Raw genomic sequence first — 18,524 nt, 5'->3', positions numbered from 1 at the left:
CGCATACTAGTTTCTGCAGCCAAGAGAGCGATTCGGGAGAGCAATATAGCTCCTATAGCTCCTATAGCACCTGACTCCCGTTGTTTCCCAAGCCCTAATGATCCACTGCCCAGCTAGAACTGGATCAAATGAGGTGTCTGGCACAAACTAAAGAGTAAGACTCACACTCTCACCGCTGGTTTCATGTACGGAATGCACTGCTCCATCCGACCTCATGCCAGTACAATATAGTAGAGTCTCTCTGTTTTTCAGAGAAAGTTTACCAAGATATTTTGGACTCACTTTATTTTTATATAGTGTATTAGAAAGCATTTCTCAGTACACAATGGAATAAATCATCCTTGCTATTTCACTTTCTTTTCGCTTAATCCTCAGTTCACAAAATTGGGTCATTTTCCATGGGTTTACCACATGAAACAGTGAGAAATAATAATAGCCAGCAATTAAGTCAAATTTAGCACTTATTACTCAACAAGAATTGCCTAGGAACAGAACATGTTTTCCATAAATGCATTCATTGTTCGAAATTCTTTTCAGCATGTTTTAATGCATGTGCCTCCTCTCCTACAGACTTCTAATAAGCTGTTCATTCTGAGAATGTATCATAAGTTGGATACTCACAATTCAAAATTAAAGTTAATTTGACAGATCTCAAGTCAAACGTCTCTTTTGCTGATTACACAAGCACAACTCACCTGTTTTGCAGTATGTCCATTCACGAACCTGAACCCCATATTTATTTTCCATTAATATTCTCCAATAATTAATAAAACCCTTGTTTTTCTAACTACTCCTATGAGTAACCATGTTCTCCTGAGCAGAGTCAAACTACATACGGGGGAAATCAAATCGAAACGGCTTCACCCAGTTCTGTTCCTACTTTGAGCACAAATGCAAGAAGCTATATATTTGAAATATGACTAGAAAGTTCTAAAGAGGAAAAATACAGTCTTTGCCATGAAATTAAGATCATTCTGCTTCTCTTCTGTTTGTGTAAAAGAAAAATATGAGTAGTTGTCTTGCCGTAAGTGCCACACACTTAGTGTCAATCGTTAATAATTTCACAGCAAATGCATAAGTGATCCATTTGGTATTCATCAGCTTTGTCTCACGAAGTAAGTGTCTGCCCTCAAAGACCTTTTTAAAATATGTACAAAGCCTGCAGTACCAGACATGGTTTTCTGGACCATTTTCTTTTTCAAGCCATAATATAACTGCACACCTACTACAAAGTTACAGTTTGCCATCTCTCTCTTTTTAATATCAATTATAACTTGCAAAAAAAGTCAACATCCCCTTACAATAGGAATCACTCAGGTTGAATACTCATTATGTGATCAAAATAGAAAGCGAGGAGTTAGAATAGGCACACTGTATTTATAACGTCCTTTGACTGTATCCCAGCTTTAGTTTCCCAGCACAGAGAATCAAGTCTTTAAATTAAAAATAGTCTTCAAGTCTTTGGTCTTTAAGTTAAAATTAGCACTCAAAAACATTCACACTTAGGGAATTATAGCTCAAGCAACAAATCTCACCATTTCAGTTACAACATGTGATAATGCTCTTCTGCAACACCCGAAAAACTAACATAATGGGATGTTCCCTATTAGGTAGAGACTCAGGAGGTTGGGCTGAGGGGGCTGAGAGCTGAGAGCTCTCAGGTTGGGCATAAAGGGGGCTCTGAGCCAGAAGCTAGAGCATGGTGCCACAGACGCTGTACTACGCATCCAGCGTCCATCCCACAGACTTGAGGGAACAGGGTCAGGTTGATGATGACAGTGCCACAAGGCAACAAAGACGATCTGTTTTGGGTCCATGTGGCACATCTCCGGCCCATACACTGTTTCAGTCACCGGCCTTCGTCCCGTAACTCATGCAGTTCACAACCATGCAAAATGAGAGTGCAATAAGCAGACCGATCAGATTCTGTATTTATGCTTTGCACAAGTACGGGAGGCCTCACACCGTGCACAGCAGTAAAGAAGTCAGCCTAACGTTTCTCTAAGTTGTTTACCAGCTAGCTCTCACTCCCACATATTTGCAGACTGCTAAAAATGACAACTTTTCTCCATTTCAGCTGGCTTCTACTGGCTGTCTACCATGCTTTGAAATTTCCAATCTGACCACTGAAACAAGTGGGAGCCTGTAATGAGACAAACGAGTCAGTGAAGGTCTGTTTCCCAGCCACCATTTGGCACAAACCAAAGCACGGATCTCTGTACAGACTTATTTTCCTGGGTTGGCTTGGATATCCATTCACCAGAACTCGCTACAGGTAATAATATTGGCTAACTAAGTTTTACTATTGTCTTCAAATAAACACAACCATATGCAAGACTGATGATATGAACTATATCATATCTGTCTTCTAAATGCGATAAACTTATGCATAGGATTGTTAATATCAATAGACTGATACCTAGCAGCAGTAATTACGTATTTTTGTCAAAAAGCCAAATATATAAGGCATCACATTAATGAAGGCATAGCTACCTCTTCAGAACTTAAATAACACAGTAATGGAGAAATACTCTAAAATGCTTTATTGCCTCCTGTTTTCTTTCAATTCGCAAATTTCATCATATTATATAGGTGTGTGTGTGTATATATATATATATAAACACATAGCATTGCCAGCCTCACAAGATTATAACCCACAAGCAAAACCAAACACAGTCACAATGCTGAATAGAGCAGTTTTGTCCTGGATTTGGCCATTCTTTGGAAGGGGTCATCTGGTTTTGTTTTGGAGTGTTTTGGGGAAACCTTCCATAGAGACCTCCACTTTTCTGCTTCTTTGAAAAGGCAGGGGTACTTCTCCTGGCTCCTTCCCTCATGTGCTGCTCCCTGTGGCCCTCCATGGCCGTGGACAAGCCCCTGACATTGTTCCTTCATGAATTCTAGCACTGGGCACTGCTCCTGCCCAGTTTCCCATCTCTTTTAAAACTTCTGCTTTCCTTTTTCTCCACACAGTGTGCCCAATTCAAGGACCAGTTTATCAGCTCTCTTACCTCCTACCACGTGGATATTATTTCCAAACAGCTCTTACCCCTTTCCTCATCCCACCTTTTCCCCCTTAGGATCTGATTACATGCAAACGGGGGTAAGATGGGGAAATATACAGATTCTGGGCATCTGCTACACATTCTCCATTGCTTCTCTCTCTCCCACTTCACCCCGAGTAAAGGGAGAGGGTGGGTAAGGAGATGCAGCAGACTTCTTGGTTCGCCCCACAGGTTGCCGCTCCCAGGACAGTGGAAACCGGGGCAGGCTGTGCAACAGCTGCCTCAGCTGGAAGTATCGTGCACCCCGGTCCAAAGCCATCTTCCACCCTCCTGCTCTGGCAGCCATTCCACCCTCTGCAGCCAGCACTGAAGCAGAACTGCTGAGCTGTCAGCAGCTTCTCACAAGAGGCCAATTTTTACACCGCATAATTGTAGCACAAAAACAAAAAAGATTCATGAGGGTTGGCAACCCATGTTAAATTTGCATGCATATCTGATTAGCTGCATCTTTAGAATACACAGTCTTACAAAATATTGCAAAATTATTCATTTTAATTTTTTAAAAGTCTGGATTGAATTCTGTCAAAGTATAAAGCCTGTTTTCTTCTTCCTTCTCTCCCTCCAAGTGAGCATAATCCAATTTTCCTTTGAAACTGTAACATTTTATTTTGCATTGCTTGGGAGTTACAAACAAAAAGAGAAAAACAGTAATAGGAATGAAAAAGGAATTTGCTAGCTTCATCTTTTTTAAGCAGCCAGAAAATTAAATAGGACACTTTCCTACAGTTATTCCTCTTCTTCCACTCACCTCCCCAGAAGATATCTAGAAGAGAAGACTCCAAACTGGCTAACCAAAGCTTATGGAAGTCCCTCTCAGGGGCAGTTTTATATATCTCCTACATGGTTTTAGCCTGAGAGTTCAAACTACTGAGATCGCCGTACAGGAAAGGAGCCAAGACGTTACAGATCTAGGCACTGACAGGAGACTTGCTCTGGCTCACCTAGACAGCTGGTGTCAGAAGGTCAAAAATGTAGTTGCCATCCAGGCTTGACTGTAAAAGTTGTAGTGCACCAGGAACAGACAAGGTTTCCATCAGTTTGCCAGACTGGCTGAGACATATTTTCCGAAATATGGTAATCAGGGTATTGCAGGAAGATTCAGGGAGGAGAGGTGGGGTCACATTTTCTGGCCCTGCAGAAGAATTTGGTCCTGAGATGCTGCTGTTTCACCTTTGCTTGTGAAGGCTCAGATGGCAAATGATACATTTCAGGCTGTGGCCAGGGCTGCCAACCATCCATTTCATCTGGCAGTCTCAGCTTGCAGCTTGGCCTCTTGCATCCAGCGGAGCTGCCTGGGAAGGCAGCTGACAGCCTTGGCATTGCTCATCATGTCACATGGGACCACCCCAACCCATCCCATATCCCCAGTGTATTTTGGAAGTAAAGTAAGGAAGGACAAACAGTTTCATCCCAAGAGGAAGGACCCAGTCTTATTTCCTGCCTCTTTATCCGCCAACCTACTGCATGTGACAATCCGCTTCAAACCTACCCCCATCTCAAAGCTGCCTCAAAACTTTCTTCCCACTTCAAGTGGGAGTAAGCCCACTTGAGCCATCTTCCCAATCACTGGGTCCTCAGAACAACCAGAAGCTTCCAGCAAGGCACAACCACCTGTCTTCATCCCAGCTTCACTCCACCTTCCTCAGCGCCTTCCTGGCACCCACGGCTCAATGAGCAGGCTCTCCAGCTCATGTCTGGAAAGGTTATGGTTACGTGCAAATAACAATCAATATGCAAATTGGCATGGTCACTGATATTATATGCCACACAAACAAAACCTGAAAGTCTGTAATAAACACAAAATATGTACACCTGTGTGCATGAGCTAAAACTAAAACCTCTCCTTTCCCTTCTCTCATGGTTCCAAAGGTATATATTCTTTATTCCATAAATATGCATTATGTAAACTGCCAAATAATACTGTGAGAAAAGCTGTATCAAATTGTTTCAATTTTCTTTACAATACTTCGGGCTGCATTTTGAATGCTGTATTTTGCTCAGTATGAATATCTGAGCACTGAAGCTATTTTCTCAAAACAATATTTAAAAAATTTTTAGACCTCATTTCAAGACTTCCATACAATGTCCTGGGTGTGTTTGTATAGCCCTTTCTGAAAAGAACAACAATGCAAAACCCAGGCTTCCATTCAGAAAGTGCACAAAGGAAAATGTTGCAGTGGCTACACTGATTTTGCTTCAGTACTTTGATACGTAGGTACTTACATACATTTGACAAAAATAAGCCTTCCATAAAGACTTCCTATTAGGGTGTTAGAAAGCCCAAAGTAATAAACCATTCCCAGTGCCATAAATAAAATTCATCCACTTCTGTGGTGAAATGCCACCTTTAGTTTTTCATTGTCCTCTTATAGCTTTGAATAATGTGGTCACCATAGTTCATTTTCTTAGTGGTGAAACTTTACGCTCTAGTTCGTAAAAATAGAGCATAAAGTTTAGCCACAAAGAAAATACTTAGCCAGTGTCTGGTCATGTTGACGTATAAGTGAGAAAGCAGGAAACAATAATAAAAAAAGAAAATCTGGGAACGAATAAACTACGAATCCTGCATACTTTTATCAGTTCACATACAGTAGCTGTCAACTCAAACAGCAACTGCAACCATTTCTCTTGTCAAAGTCCACAGAGTCTCTGTAGTTAACCAGGTGGCAGTCCTCAACCCTGACAGGTGTTTGGACACTGAACTCTTAGTAAGGAACTGGCACCTACCTTTACTACTTTCTGCACGGGGAGGGGACACCTCTTCTCCCCAGTTAGGCTCACACCAGTAAGAAGATGGCGTGAGGTACCTGGCATCAGTTTGCATCCATCGGGGTTTTTTAGCTCCAGATGAGTACCAGTTTCAGATGGGTCTAGACAGCTTTGCTTGGAGCCACTTGGACCTCTCTGCATTGCACTCTTCAGCACACCACATTATAGGAAACATTATTCACTTGGGCGCGGTGCAGCACAAGTATACACAGACAGCTTGGTTTCTAATCACACCTGAGCTAATAAGTCCTCCTGAGACTTATTAGTGTCAGTTTGAGCTGTCTGGAAACTTCTTGCCCATATTTTAAAAAAACTCTCAGTCAATCCTCTGAAAAGGTCTACTGCATCCATGAAGTAGAGCAGACGTCTGAAAAAGCACCACAGAAAACCTCAGACTGTGTATTTATAATAGACTTACTGGAATTTAGCAGCTAAAGTCTGTGGTTGTGCTGTGCATGCTTCAGCCCAGGATTTTGATCAGTGGGCAAGGAGGATTTTCTCTCCGGTTGCTCCTAACACCCTTCTCAGGCTGTCTGGGAGGTACTCCCTCCGGTGCTCCTGCAGTGCCCAGGCAATGCTCAGTGCTCAGGCAGTGAAGATGAAGAATAAAAACCACCAGGCAATCAAATAATTAAAGCCCAAATCTATCATAATTAATACCTAAAGTGGAGATCAGTTAAGAAGAAAGTTAACTGCTCTGCCAACAGGAGGTTGCTTTATACCAGGGCTTCTCATTCCTTCCTGGTACAACGGCCTACAAACCAAGGGATTTAATCCTACTGCTGTAGTTAAAGCATTACAGCTTTCTAAAGTCAATTGGACCTAACATTTGAATGCTTGATTTTGCAGCTCCTTTGAATGAATTTTAATTTATCTGTTTGTTTTTAATAATGTATTGACAAATATTGTCAAGCAGCAACAAAAACAAGTTGAAAACCAGCACTGTGATTACACGCAGCAGGTTTAACTGCCTCACATCCCTGGGAGCTATTTACTTTTTTTTCAGATATCTGGACACCAGGGTATGAAGGCTAGTGAGCAAAGAATGGTTTTATGGTTAAGGCATTGAAAAATAAGGTTGTGTTCTTAGAAAGAGTATTATACAAAAATGTTAAGTCATTATGCTTTTCTATTCCTCCTTTCCCTATCTCTAAAAAGAGGTTAGTAAGAGTCCCTTAGCCCATAGAAATTTTGGAAGTCCTAATTAACATCTGCAGAATAATTTATGATCATGGATGGTTACAACTACTTTAAAGCAATTGATTTTTATTAGCTATCTTTTCTATAGTGTATCTGAAAAAAACTGCATGTTGCAAACTGGAATTTCTATCTACCGTATAGAAAGCAAAGGAATACAGAGCTCCTGGTTATGCCCTGTTCTCTCAGAGCCTTCAGCACACTACTGAAGGAATGGATTTAAATGGACCTGATTTTAAAGGACAAAAATAAAACTACCATGCGCCTGATAGCTTCTGTAGCACTAATTATTCTTTGCACTCTTTTCCCCCCCAAAAAAATCAAAACACTTGGCAATATCAATGAAACCAGCGAAAAACTTTTACCCCTTTCTCCTTAAAATCACTACAGTTGCAAAATATTCTGGAGCACTTTTAATTACTTCTATTCATACAGAAAAAAAGGTAATGCACTTGTTTCAGTTATTATATTATGTGGCAGTCCTCCTAAGAGGTAAGTGCTGTTGTGGCAGAGGCAAACCTCCATGGCATGACTGATGTGAAAGAAACCCTTTTAGTTTTTATCAGCTGAGATGCTGTTCTATGGTGAGGCGTTTGGCTAATTTTTCTCCTGAGGCTGTTGGTATCTTGCTGCAGACCCAATAGCTTAAACATAGGAGAATTGTCAACATTGTCCCCACATCATATAGAGAAATGCTTATGACTCCTGGGCAATTTTCTTTGACGTTTTCCCAGAGGAACTGGGGCGTGACTTCTTTTTTTTGTTCTCCCACTGTCATCTCAATCCCCTCGGGTCAATGTTGAACAGCGTTACTAACCTGAACCAGGAAACTAGAAAGCCGGTCAAGGAATGCATGTCTGCAGTGAAGATGTTTACTTACATCATATGTGCATGCATTAGCTTCATGCCATAGCCACAGTCGAGGAACTGGTCTCAAAAGAAAACGCCAGAAATACTAGAAAAAGGAGTGATTTCAATTCTGCAACAAGCAGGAGGTAGTTCGTTGTTCCCTCACCTTGTTGATTGCTGAAGTCACCCTCACTCAAGCATAAACAGCCGAAAATACACCCCGGTCTTTCTGCCTGCATTGCACGTGCTGTGTTCGAGTCATCTGCATTCAGTCACATCCAGCTTTGAACAGATGCTCAAAGTGCAGTAGAACAGGTAATATTGCTTTCACTCATGTAAATATTGTATGTTAGCAACTCTACGTGAGTCACAGCTCAAATTCTGAGATAAAAGATGCTAAAAGCCCTTGCCATTCATCTACCTGCTTACACCCACAAGTAGTAGCCATTAGAAGTCACTGTTTGTCAAAGATTTGAAATAACATCCTGTAACTTGTTATTTTAATTTCTGCAACATGACAGTAGCGTACACTGTCAACTGATCAGAGGAAATGAGGAAAACAGGAGATTTCAATTACAGTTTAAGTAGAACTACCTGTTACAGCATAGGGACAAATGAGTGAGGAGCAGGAAGCACCTAACAACACTTTGAAGAAATATTATGAACAACCGAGGTAGAGTTGTCAATTTTAATTGCTGTCTACGTTAAAGCAGAGTACTGGCTTTGCGGTTGTGTCCCACATGCCGTTGGGAATCTGGGAATCAGGTGCCTTTTCAATCAGCAGAATCGCACCACTCAGTGTGATGTCAGAGACAGATTTATTGTAACTGGAAGAAATGGGGTATTACTCTATGTCCTGCAGCCCACAGGTCTGCCTCTGGCCTTCTGGCTACTGCAGAACAAGCAGAGACATGGTTTTTCCCACCTTGTCAAGAATCAACCTCCCGGACATCCCTCTACGCCCAGAATAGAAGAAATCAGTTTGTGCCAGCCACTCTGCAGGAAAACAAGGGAGAGAAGGAGCTAGGAGCTGCCTTGTCCTCGGTATGCCAAGTGCAGAACTAAGTATAATCTTGCCCTTACCATATCAATAGCACCATTTAAATGAGTGTACATTATTGTATGGGGATTTTCTTGAGATGCATCTGGCACAGTCAGCACATTTTTAGTGCTTTTTTTCATGACCATGGCAATATTATGCAGATAAAGTAGAGGCACTCAATAATAAAATCCTATCCTTTGCCACTGCCCAGTGAGACGCCGAATTTGGACAGAAAGCAGTAAGTACTGTGGGTCTTGGGATGAAGAACAGTGACCATCCAAAGTTCTATTTTAACTGTATGATGACATTATTCTTAATCATTTTTGTCCCTGAAAGGGTATTTCAAGCAAGACAGGTTTCCAATCTTGGTTCTAAAAGTGAAGATGTATATGACCATGTCTTCAGTGCCTCCATTCCTATAGCTACTGTGACCTATTTAGTTAATAAGAGAGAACAAGCCACTGATAAGACAAATAAATTAAGCATTACCTTTCTTTTATCTCTGGAACATTTTCAAAGACCAATGAAGACTGTTAACAAAGAAATTTACTTAGGATCAAGGTTAGCTAGAGTAAACAGTGAGTAATTACTGTCTTTTGAAAGACATTGTTAAGATACAAATACTTTCCTTATTTCCTACTTAAGTATTTTCCTATTTATATAAGTAAAATCACCTTAGGCTAAAATAGTAATAAATAAAACAAATTAAATAGAATTCCCTTTTCATCTGTTTTCATGCTGCTTATTAAATATGAACATTTTTCTTAGTTTGCGCAATAAAAATACCCTAAAATCTCTAATTTTATTTCTTAACTGGTTTGCTCTCTCTTTGACATGCATATGTTTGCTGCCTCTATTAATAAGGTCCTGTATATGGCTGTATTTTATTATTTAATTATTTATTCCATTAGGCCGCTGGACCACTCCCTAACTGGGTCTTTTAGAAAAAAAAATATACAGCATTTAATGCCAGTTTATAAAGAGACAATCCTCAATAAGTCAATACAGTTTCATCTATTTACACGAGTGACAACTTTAGCCCAGCAGTCTCAGTGGTTCTTGTATCTCCTCAGACTTGCATGTAGGTAATATTTTTCTGTTGTATTTATAATACAGTATGTGAATGAAAAATATCAGTTCAGACATGAGCTTGTGAATTGTGGGAATTGTCATCTTTGTATATACAATTCTTCAAAGCTGCAGCCTGAGACTTGATGAAGTGGCACAGATCGTGCAGTGTGCAGCTCGGTATGAACGTGCTGTATGGTGAGTCGCTGGGTACAGTAAAATCAGTCCTTATCTAGGCCTCTTGAGGTACAATAACAGCTAGAAAGAGTCCAAACGTGTAGAGAGAGAGGAAAGGCAATCTGCCACACTTGTGTTCCAGTTTCCAAGAGCAGAGGGAAAGAAAAAAAAAAGGTGGGAGGGAAGATACTCAGAAAGAATAACCTCTTAGCTTCTGAAGCATAAATAAAACAACTGGATCATTTCAAGGAATGATGCATCTTAAATACAGCAAATTTGTACTTGCTTTTTGCTAATAATCCATGTAACATAATCAAAGGTTAGCAGCTTTAACAGGGTAAGACACAGACAGGGCCTTGAGCCTGCTGTTACTGAATTGATACAATTTTTGAATGATTGAGCTCTTCATTAAACCTACCAAAATACTGAAATGCATTGGTAAAACTATACAGTTGGGAAAGGTTGGTTAAGAAACTGAATGTTAACATTACCCCTAAAAACCAAACAGGCCGGTTGCACCTTCCATTTGGCATTTTTGCTAACTGAATAGATCCCGTTTATTAAATAAGCATAGGGAAATTTTCTGTCCAACACTCATCCAAGCCAAGGGCAGCGTTTCCCCTTACTGAAAAGACCTTTGGGCCGGGATTGAATGCTCCAAACAAAAAGGGGTTTTTTTGTAACACAGCCGATATTCCAAAACATGACAACTAAACCATGAGCCAGATCCCACCATTAACATTACACTCTTAAGAACCTTTTGTGATCTGTTAACAGCAGAATGGGAATTTGTATAACGTGTACTAACCTATTTATCTCTCAAGTTATCACTAGACCTTTTAAACTAAAAATTGCCTGGTAAAAGCCAAAATCTAACAGAACTAGCATCCACTGAAAAATCCTTCATGTTTCTTTGCACATGCCAAACTATGAGATATCAGGGCACTAATACCAAAATTGACCTGTAAGTGTTCTTTCAGGTCTTTGTACATCCATCATAAATATGACTATTTGGCTCCTGTTCAGACATTATCTTCTTAAACCCCCATCCTTATCACCAGAAATGGAGCAAATTCAAGTGCACACGGCTGAAATGGCTGCTGCATGATGAAGAAGAATCAAAATAAAGGTCATTTTGTAAGTATTAACAGACTCATGGTATCCATGAGCCTGGAAGAGCAGGAAGGGAGAGGAGTACACGGTGAATACTGTCAGTATAGTACATGGAAGTGCAGGAAGGCTCTCTATCATAAAATTAATCATAAAATTAAAACTTTTTTTCACCTTCTGTAGAACAGAAGAACTTTTAGTAATAATAGCCCAAAATTTTGATATCTCAGCCACAAAACCTGAAGCTTATTTACAGGACATCTGGGTACCAATGGATTTACCGGCTTTGTTCTTTCCTCCCCCTACTCCACTCACACAAATCTCTCTGCACACAGGCTGGATGCTACAGTGAGCAGGGCTTGAGCTCTCTCTAGAGAAATTTCAGAAGCCTTTTCCCTTCCCATCTGTTATTCGAATCCACCCTAATTTGTTCTGAGCAGAACTTGTTCTCAGAAGGGCAGTATTTGCCCCACAGTACCATAAACTCCAAGTTCAAAATCTCTTCACTCCTAAAGCAAGGGTTTCTTTGGTTACGAAACAGCTTTGCCACGCTGAACCTCATCAGGTGGCAGGGCCACGCGCCACGCTCCAAGGATGACGGTAATTGTCACTATGGCATTGAAAGCAGGCACCGGATATTTCCTCTCATCACTGAAGGGAACTCCGGGAGAAAGACCATGATATCTCTTATGGAGCACAGCAGAGGTGTCCTAGCTCTCAGGCTTTTTAAAATCCGTCAGGATTTAAAATACACGGAAACATACAGTGCTGCCAAGGCCCTGCACCGCAGTGAAGGATGTGAACTGACAGGAGCTTTGTATTGTGCCCACAGAAGTGGAGAGAGCGGTGAGAAAGCCTTGCTCCACATCCCATCCCCAGGTGGAAAAATTTCCCCGCTGGGTGCTCTAAAGCAGGATTTTCACTCTCTTGCTAACAAATGTATCTGAAAGGAAGATGGGAGGAGAGAGCTGAAGGAGGAAGGAGGGGAATAAGCAGATGGACTGTAGTAGAAACCATGACACTGGCAAAAGTAATTTTCCCATGACCATATCCTCTGTGGGCAAAGAATGGGTAATACATGTTAAAGAAACTCTGTAATGGGATAATATTTACATATTTGAATTAAAATATTGCCTAATCTCTAATTAGGTAACTATCCATCCACCCAGTCATCAGGTGTGAAATATAATGACAAAAATGGTGTCTTTTAACAGAGCATGACAGGAAATGTAGGAGCAAGGGCTAATTTATGACCTCGAAAATAGTGTGGCAACAGTTTGCCCAGTTACGAACAAAACAGAAAAAAGAAGACAGGAATGCAAAGGCAGACTGATGGAAAATGAGCTCATAAAAATATCTGAGCAATAAAGCTTCAGCTCCATCCTTTTGATATGAAAGCATTGGGTGTCATGAAAGATTTGGCTCCTCTTGAAGTGCAGGTACAACTTGAGCACGCAAAGTACCTCGCTCCAGACACTCCTACTTATTAGCACTAAGATAATTGTTAATGTGGAACTGCTCACCACTAACGTAAACAAATTGCATATAATTGGTTCCTATAAACTCTCCAGAAGACACTGCTTCACTACCCCAGCCGCCTGACTCTCTCAGTGTAGTATCCGTTCAAAAGGCCTAGGCACTCACAGGGGGTACCATGAACACTGGGTTCAGTGTCACAGAGCTTTTTGGCTTAACTGCTCTCCTAAGTCAAACAGCACTGAGCTTAGAGCAAGAATTTTTACGTTTTGTTTCGATGATGGACCTTTATTTCATAATTAGTTGAAGACAGTGCTGCTGTCCACTGGGCAGCATGTTACATACTGGCCGTTCCACCAGTGCTCTTTCAGAAGCTTTATAAACTCGCCATTATATCTAACCTTAAAAGAATCAGTATTTTTAGTGCTATTCTTTGAAAAGTACTGTTAATATCAACAGATGCCATACACTTCTACACTGGCCAGATCATTCTGTACTGGATTAAAATATAATAATAATAATATAAAACAATAGTACTCTCTCAAAGACTTAGGATACTGTTGTTGCACATCCCCCTCAGGGAGAAAACATTAGTGCCATGTGTCAGGGGCAAGGAGACTACCAGGTGACACACTTACTAATTTGTATACTGCAATGTTGGCAGTTTGAACTTTCATTCTCTGATATTCCTTTTTTTAGAAGTATTTTTCAAAAGGATTAGAAATTCCTGCTACCTCAGTCTTTCATTTTATAAATTTGCTTCAAGGTCCTTCATTGAAGACACACTGAGACTTCTGAAATCTATTTGTGCAACCTCCAGCTTGTTCTGGTTTCTACTGTTGCCTGTACATAATAGAGTGAAGGCAATTAAAAAGACAAGAACTTTGGGATTCTGAGAAAAAGCTCAATTCTCTTTAGAGGGAAAACGCAAGAGGACCATGTCCACATGGGGGGAAGTTGTTGTTCTGTCTCAACTGTTCATTTTGATGCTTGTTCTGCTGGTTTCTGTAGACCTAGATTAGTTTCATTATATGTTAATGCCCTTGGATGCAAACTGGGGAAGACATGCTTCTTCTGCAAAGTAGTCACTGTAAGTTAAAATAGACAAGAAGATGGAGCAGACTGAGTCTGATGCTGTAAGAATTATTCAAGTAATAGTAGATTAAGCACAGAACCATTTAATCTGTACAAGAAAATTACTGTCTTCCACAGAAACAGGGGCCTCTCCTTACAGAGACCGAGGAGTGGTGGATTAGCAATAGAGGATCTGAGTATTTAAATTTAGCTAGATTTTAAAAACCCAAAGCAGTGTGCCGAGGCCAAAAAAACCTCCCCCTTCTTTTCCTCTGAGGGCAAAGATCACTTCCATCACAAGAATGGTCCCATGCTCTGGCCATGGAGAGCATGCTCCCTTTTTTCTCGTGTAAAACCCTTCTTTGGAGGTCTTTGAGAACCTAATCTGACAATGGAGCACTGCAGCATAAAGCAAATAGCAAGAAACTTCCAGAAGAAGGATTAAATCTGGTGCTTTCAGGTAGCATGCCAAAAAGAAAGACACTGTAAATGAGAAGACACCAAAAAACTTCATTTCCCCAGCCTGGAAGGGGGAATGAAGAAAAGATATTTTCACTCTTGAAAAGAATCTCAATGCAGTTAAGTCTGGCCCAAGCTGGCTTAATTTCCATGCCGTGTGAAAGGTCCTAGACATGTTACATTAATGCGCTACTAACTGAAGAAACAGTTTCCACGATACCTAATAAATAGAGAAGTATTTATTCTGAAAGTCTTTTACTCTTCTATTGCTAAAAAGACTTTACCAGCTTAGAATTGACTCGAATTCCAAATTTACAGAGTGGTGAAGAGTGGTTTCAGAAATCCCAGCTCTTCATAACAAGCCCACATGCTGAACACAGCCCCCCACTGTGCTTTATTTTAAGGCAACACAAAACTATGTCCCATCATCAGAGCTTTTCACAATTGGCTTTATTGTAGGCAATGAAAACATAAAAATCTCTGTTCTTGTTAAATGCAACACCCTTCTTAGTCCCAGATTAAGTGATGATACTTGGGTTTCTTCAGAGTTTTAATTTGTAAAGGAACAGTTACCTTAAGGGGTTTTCAGGGAATTCACGAAAAGAGGAGAATCCACTGCTTAAATTCAACCTTTTCATATTTAGCATTAAATGCAAGAGTAAACATACCCTTTGCAACCTCAGAGAAAAGAAACAAGAGATTCCAAGTGTTATAAACTGATTTTCCCTAAAGCTATTTAAAAAAAAAAAACAAACAAACCAGCAACAAAAAACCAAACCTGAACCGCTTTATGATTTCTAATTTTCATTAATGTAAGCAAAATACAAACAAATATACTGGAGCACACTGTCAGACTGTAAGCCAGACCCTTTTAATTCACAGACCGTGACCAGATTTAGCCTGCCAAAATATTTAAAGCATCGATGATCAGTAAAAATGTTTCTTTACTTGTGCTCCTCACAACTATATAAGGGAAGAGAGGGACTGGTGGTCATGTGGGGAGAAATATATACCCTTTAATTAAAGGAAGATCAAGAAGCTCATGCAGCAGCAACTCAGGTCGGTGTCCATATAGCTCAGCAAATAGAAGATGGGTGTGCAGTAAAACAACAGGTTACTCAGATGACCGATAGTGTTGACCAGTTTTGCTGGACATGCTCACACAAATGAAGGGGTGATCTCTAGTAAGGTCAGTGAGGAGGAAGCAAGTACAAGTCAGTGAAGTGGACGAAAAAGGTTTTATTTAGAGACAGAGGAAACCTCCTGTCCTTCAGCTCTTCCTTACCCTGGAGCTGCATCTTCTTCTTGTCAGAGAGAGGAGAAAGGGGAAATCTGTTGCTTTCCCCAGCAAGACTGAGCCTCCCTTCCTGTCTGGTTCGCCCTCCTCAGAAATCCATTATGATTCATTCCTTGCAGAGTCGTGTCTCTGCTGCTCAGCTGCCAGACTTACTCCAAAGCAAGGTACTCTGGTCTCTTTCCTCCACCAGCTTTTCACAGGGTTAACCAAGAGTCCATGGGAAGCCCCTTTCTAGGTGCTCCTTCCTCAAAGGATGGAGCTGGGATTCATCCCTTCTACTGAAGCTCTAATATCCCCTTTGCCTGGCTGGGATGGTGTCATATGCTGTTATTAATCCAGGTGCGTTCCCACACTGAGGCTGGGGACAGAAGTAAATCACCCTACAAACAGAGCTTGCCCTAACTTTCCTTAGTGGAGGTGAAAGGGGTTTTCTGATCCTCTTTGGCTGTGCTCATACTGCTAAATAGAAGAAGGGCTAGACCCCTGGTCACCCACACTTGTTCCTTAAGTCCCAGGTGGTTTTGGACCACTTCAGCTAGCTCTCTCCAAGCAAAATCTGCTAGGGAGGGTGGTAACTGCAAGTAATGTGGACACGAGCCAGCCAGAGCCATTTGGACTTGGATCAATCCCTGGCCCTTTTTAATTAAGCAATATAAATTCAGTCTTATGTTCCTGAGCAACTAGGAGGAGTTTAAGGTAGGGGAAGGATATCGATGCCAAACTGAAGGTGGGCAGTTCTTACTCACAATTCTTACTTGCCATCTGTTAATGAGAAGAAGAGACTGGCTCTCCCTTTGAAGTCACTTTAAGATCTCCAGTATAAGCTTCTTGATGCAGATTTATGGTGATCCACTAGGTCTGAATGGCACCTAACGTTCTTGGCCTATTTGACTGTGGACTTAATAAGCTATTGGAAGAAAAAGGCAAATTAATGTTGAACCAACACTACCCTCCTTCACAGTGCCTAATGCTTGCAAGTGTGCAGAAATGCCTTTGAAACCTCCCGATAGGGACAAAAGCTGTTTAAATGCTTCCAGTGTTGGATAGCTCTATAGTTTATACCGCCCAGTGCATGGTGTCTGATACAAAGATTTACAAAGCTTAAGATCCATAGAAGCACATACACTGCATTTTAAAAGTTGTGTTGTAAGTCAGTTTGGCGGGGGGGAATAATACATTTCCTCTCACCAGCAGTTACTGTGGCAACTACACTGACTGTTTCAGTTTAGCTTGAGGGCCACCCTCACAAGCAGCGTGCCATCCCCCCTGCAGGTGAGCCTGCATGTGTTAGCCCAGGCAGTTGGAGCACACGTAGGACTCCACATGCCCATGCAGGTCCAAAACAGCAAGGGCTGCCAGGCGTGCTCACGCAGACGGCTTGCAGACCGTCCCTGCGACAGCAGGCAGGCAGGCAGGAGGCACCGGACACTCAGCCTAAGGTCACCGTGGAGGCCACTCCTTCGGAGCTGTGCAATGACAGCTGGTAGACTCATGAGAGTGTGGGAGCACCTTCATTTACAAGGATATCTCACCAGTAGCAAGATAGCTATAAATGGAATACATTGAGAGAAGCTAGACTCTCAAATGTAACTCTCTTAGGTGTCCTTGGGAAAGAAACACTTCTGGAAATAGATGTTTTCCATGAAAATGTCCTTAAATTTCAGATCTATTTGCTCTTCAATTGGTAAGTAGCTTAAACAATTTCTAAATTCTGCTTGCCTGTAGGACTCTCTATCACTAACCTTTCTAAATGACTACAGATTCCTTTAATCCCTTTATTATTTACTTTATAATTTCTTTTGTCATTCTGGTTTTTCATCTCCCTCTGAGAATAAGTGGGAGAGAGAGCATCCCACACTATTCGTGTATCATCCACACAGCACTTGAAAAAAATCTCACCTAATGTACTAACATCGCATTCTGACTTAGTTTTGTTCGAACTTCATCAAGTTCCACCCCCAAATTCTTAACCTATACATATGACTACAAGGGCTTAATATTTATCTTTTCCTCATCTTCCATCTTAAATCTATTAGCAGGTATTCTTTTTGGCAGCCAACTTAGACCATAGTCACTCCAGCCAGCCACCGAAAGCCAAGGAAAACGGGCCTCAGCAAACATAATGAACCCTCATGTTGCTGTTTCTCCTGATATTTTATTAAAAGATTTCAACCTAGCTTGCACAACTCACAGCTTACTTCTGCTTTGGTTATAAGGTCCTAAACTGCTGCCTCCACTTTCATCCTGATGGCAGCTGGCATAACTGGAACAAAATCATTCTCATCCAGCATCTAAAAGGCCATGAAACTAAGTAGCCATACAGTTAAACTACTGTGATATTCACCTGCATACCCTTAGGTTCAATTATTTTTTCTCATTGCACTTAAAGGCTTTTTTTTTTTAATCGAGAGCACCGTATTTACTTAGGTATCTTGAGGAACCCCTTAGATTGTGTTTTCCTCAATGGTGTATGGCAATGGTCAAAATCAACATGCGTGATGTTGAAGTGCTAAGAAAGCCAATGTCTTCTAAGATATACTTTCACTGAAAACGTTCAATGAGGAGAGAATATCTTCTGTGGCCCACAAATCACAGGACTCATCTCCACTTCATGTCAGTAATACCCCAGACACATCATCTCTTATAAACTGCAAAGATGAACTGAAATGAGGAAAGACACTAGAACACAAAATCACAATGCCTCCATTCCCACTACCTTGGCACACATTCCTCCCACCATGAGTAAACTCATTGATTTTACCCTGATATGTATTACCTAGGAAACTACAACAGCTTTGGTTTTTTCTCTTACACTTTTACAACTCCACAAACATTATCAGGGTTTAAAGTCCAGTTCTAAAACAAAATAAGGCCTCCTTCAGAAAATGTGGGTCTTCAATACAAACACTACATAATGACGTATTTGCTATAAAAATCCCGT

General features: G+C 40.9%; 1 protein-coding gene across 4 annotated transcripts in view; it reads right to left on the bottom strand.

The window, feature by feature from the left end:
- The window catches only part of FGF14 (fibroblast growth factor 14), a 422,495-nt gene that overhangs the window by 393,334 nt on the left and 10,637 nt on the right, over positions 1–18,524 (bottom strand). The window lies entirely within an intron of this gene.

This window comes from Aptenodytes patagonicus, chromosome 1 (genome assembly GCF_965638725.1).
Source record: "Aptenodytes patagonicus chromosome 1, bAptPat1.pri.cur, whole genome shotgun sequence".
NCBI classification, from domain to species: Eukaryota; Metazoa; Chordata; class Aves; order Sphenisciformes; family Spheniscidae; genus Aptenodytes; species Aptenodytes patagonicus.
Note: the sequence above shows the minus strand (reverse complement) of the source record. Positions and strands in the feature narration are given on the sequence as shown.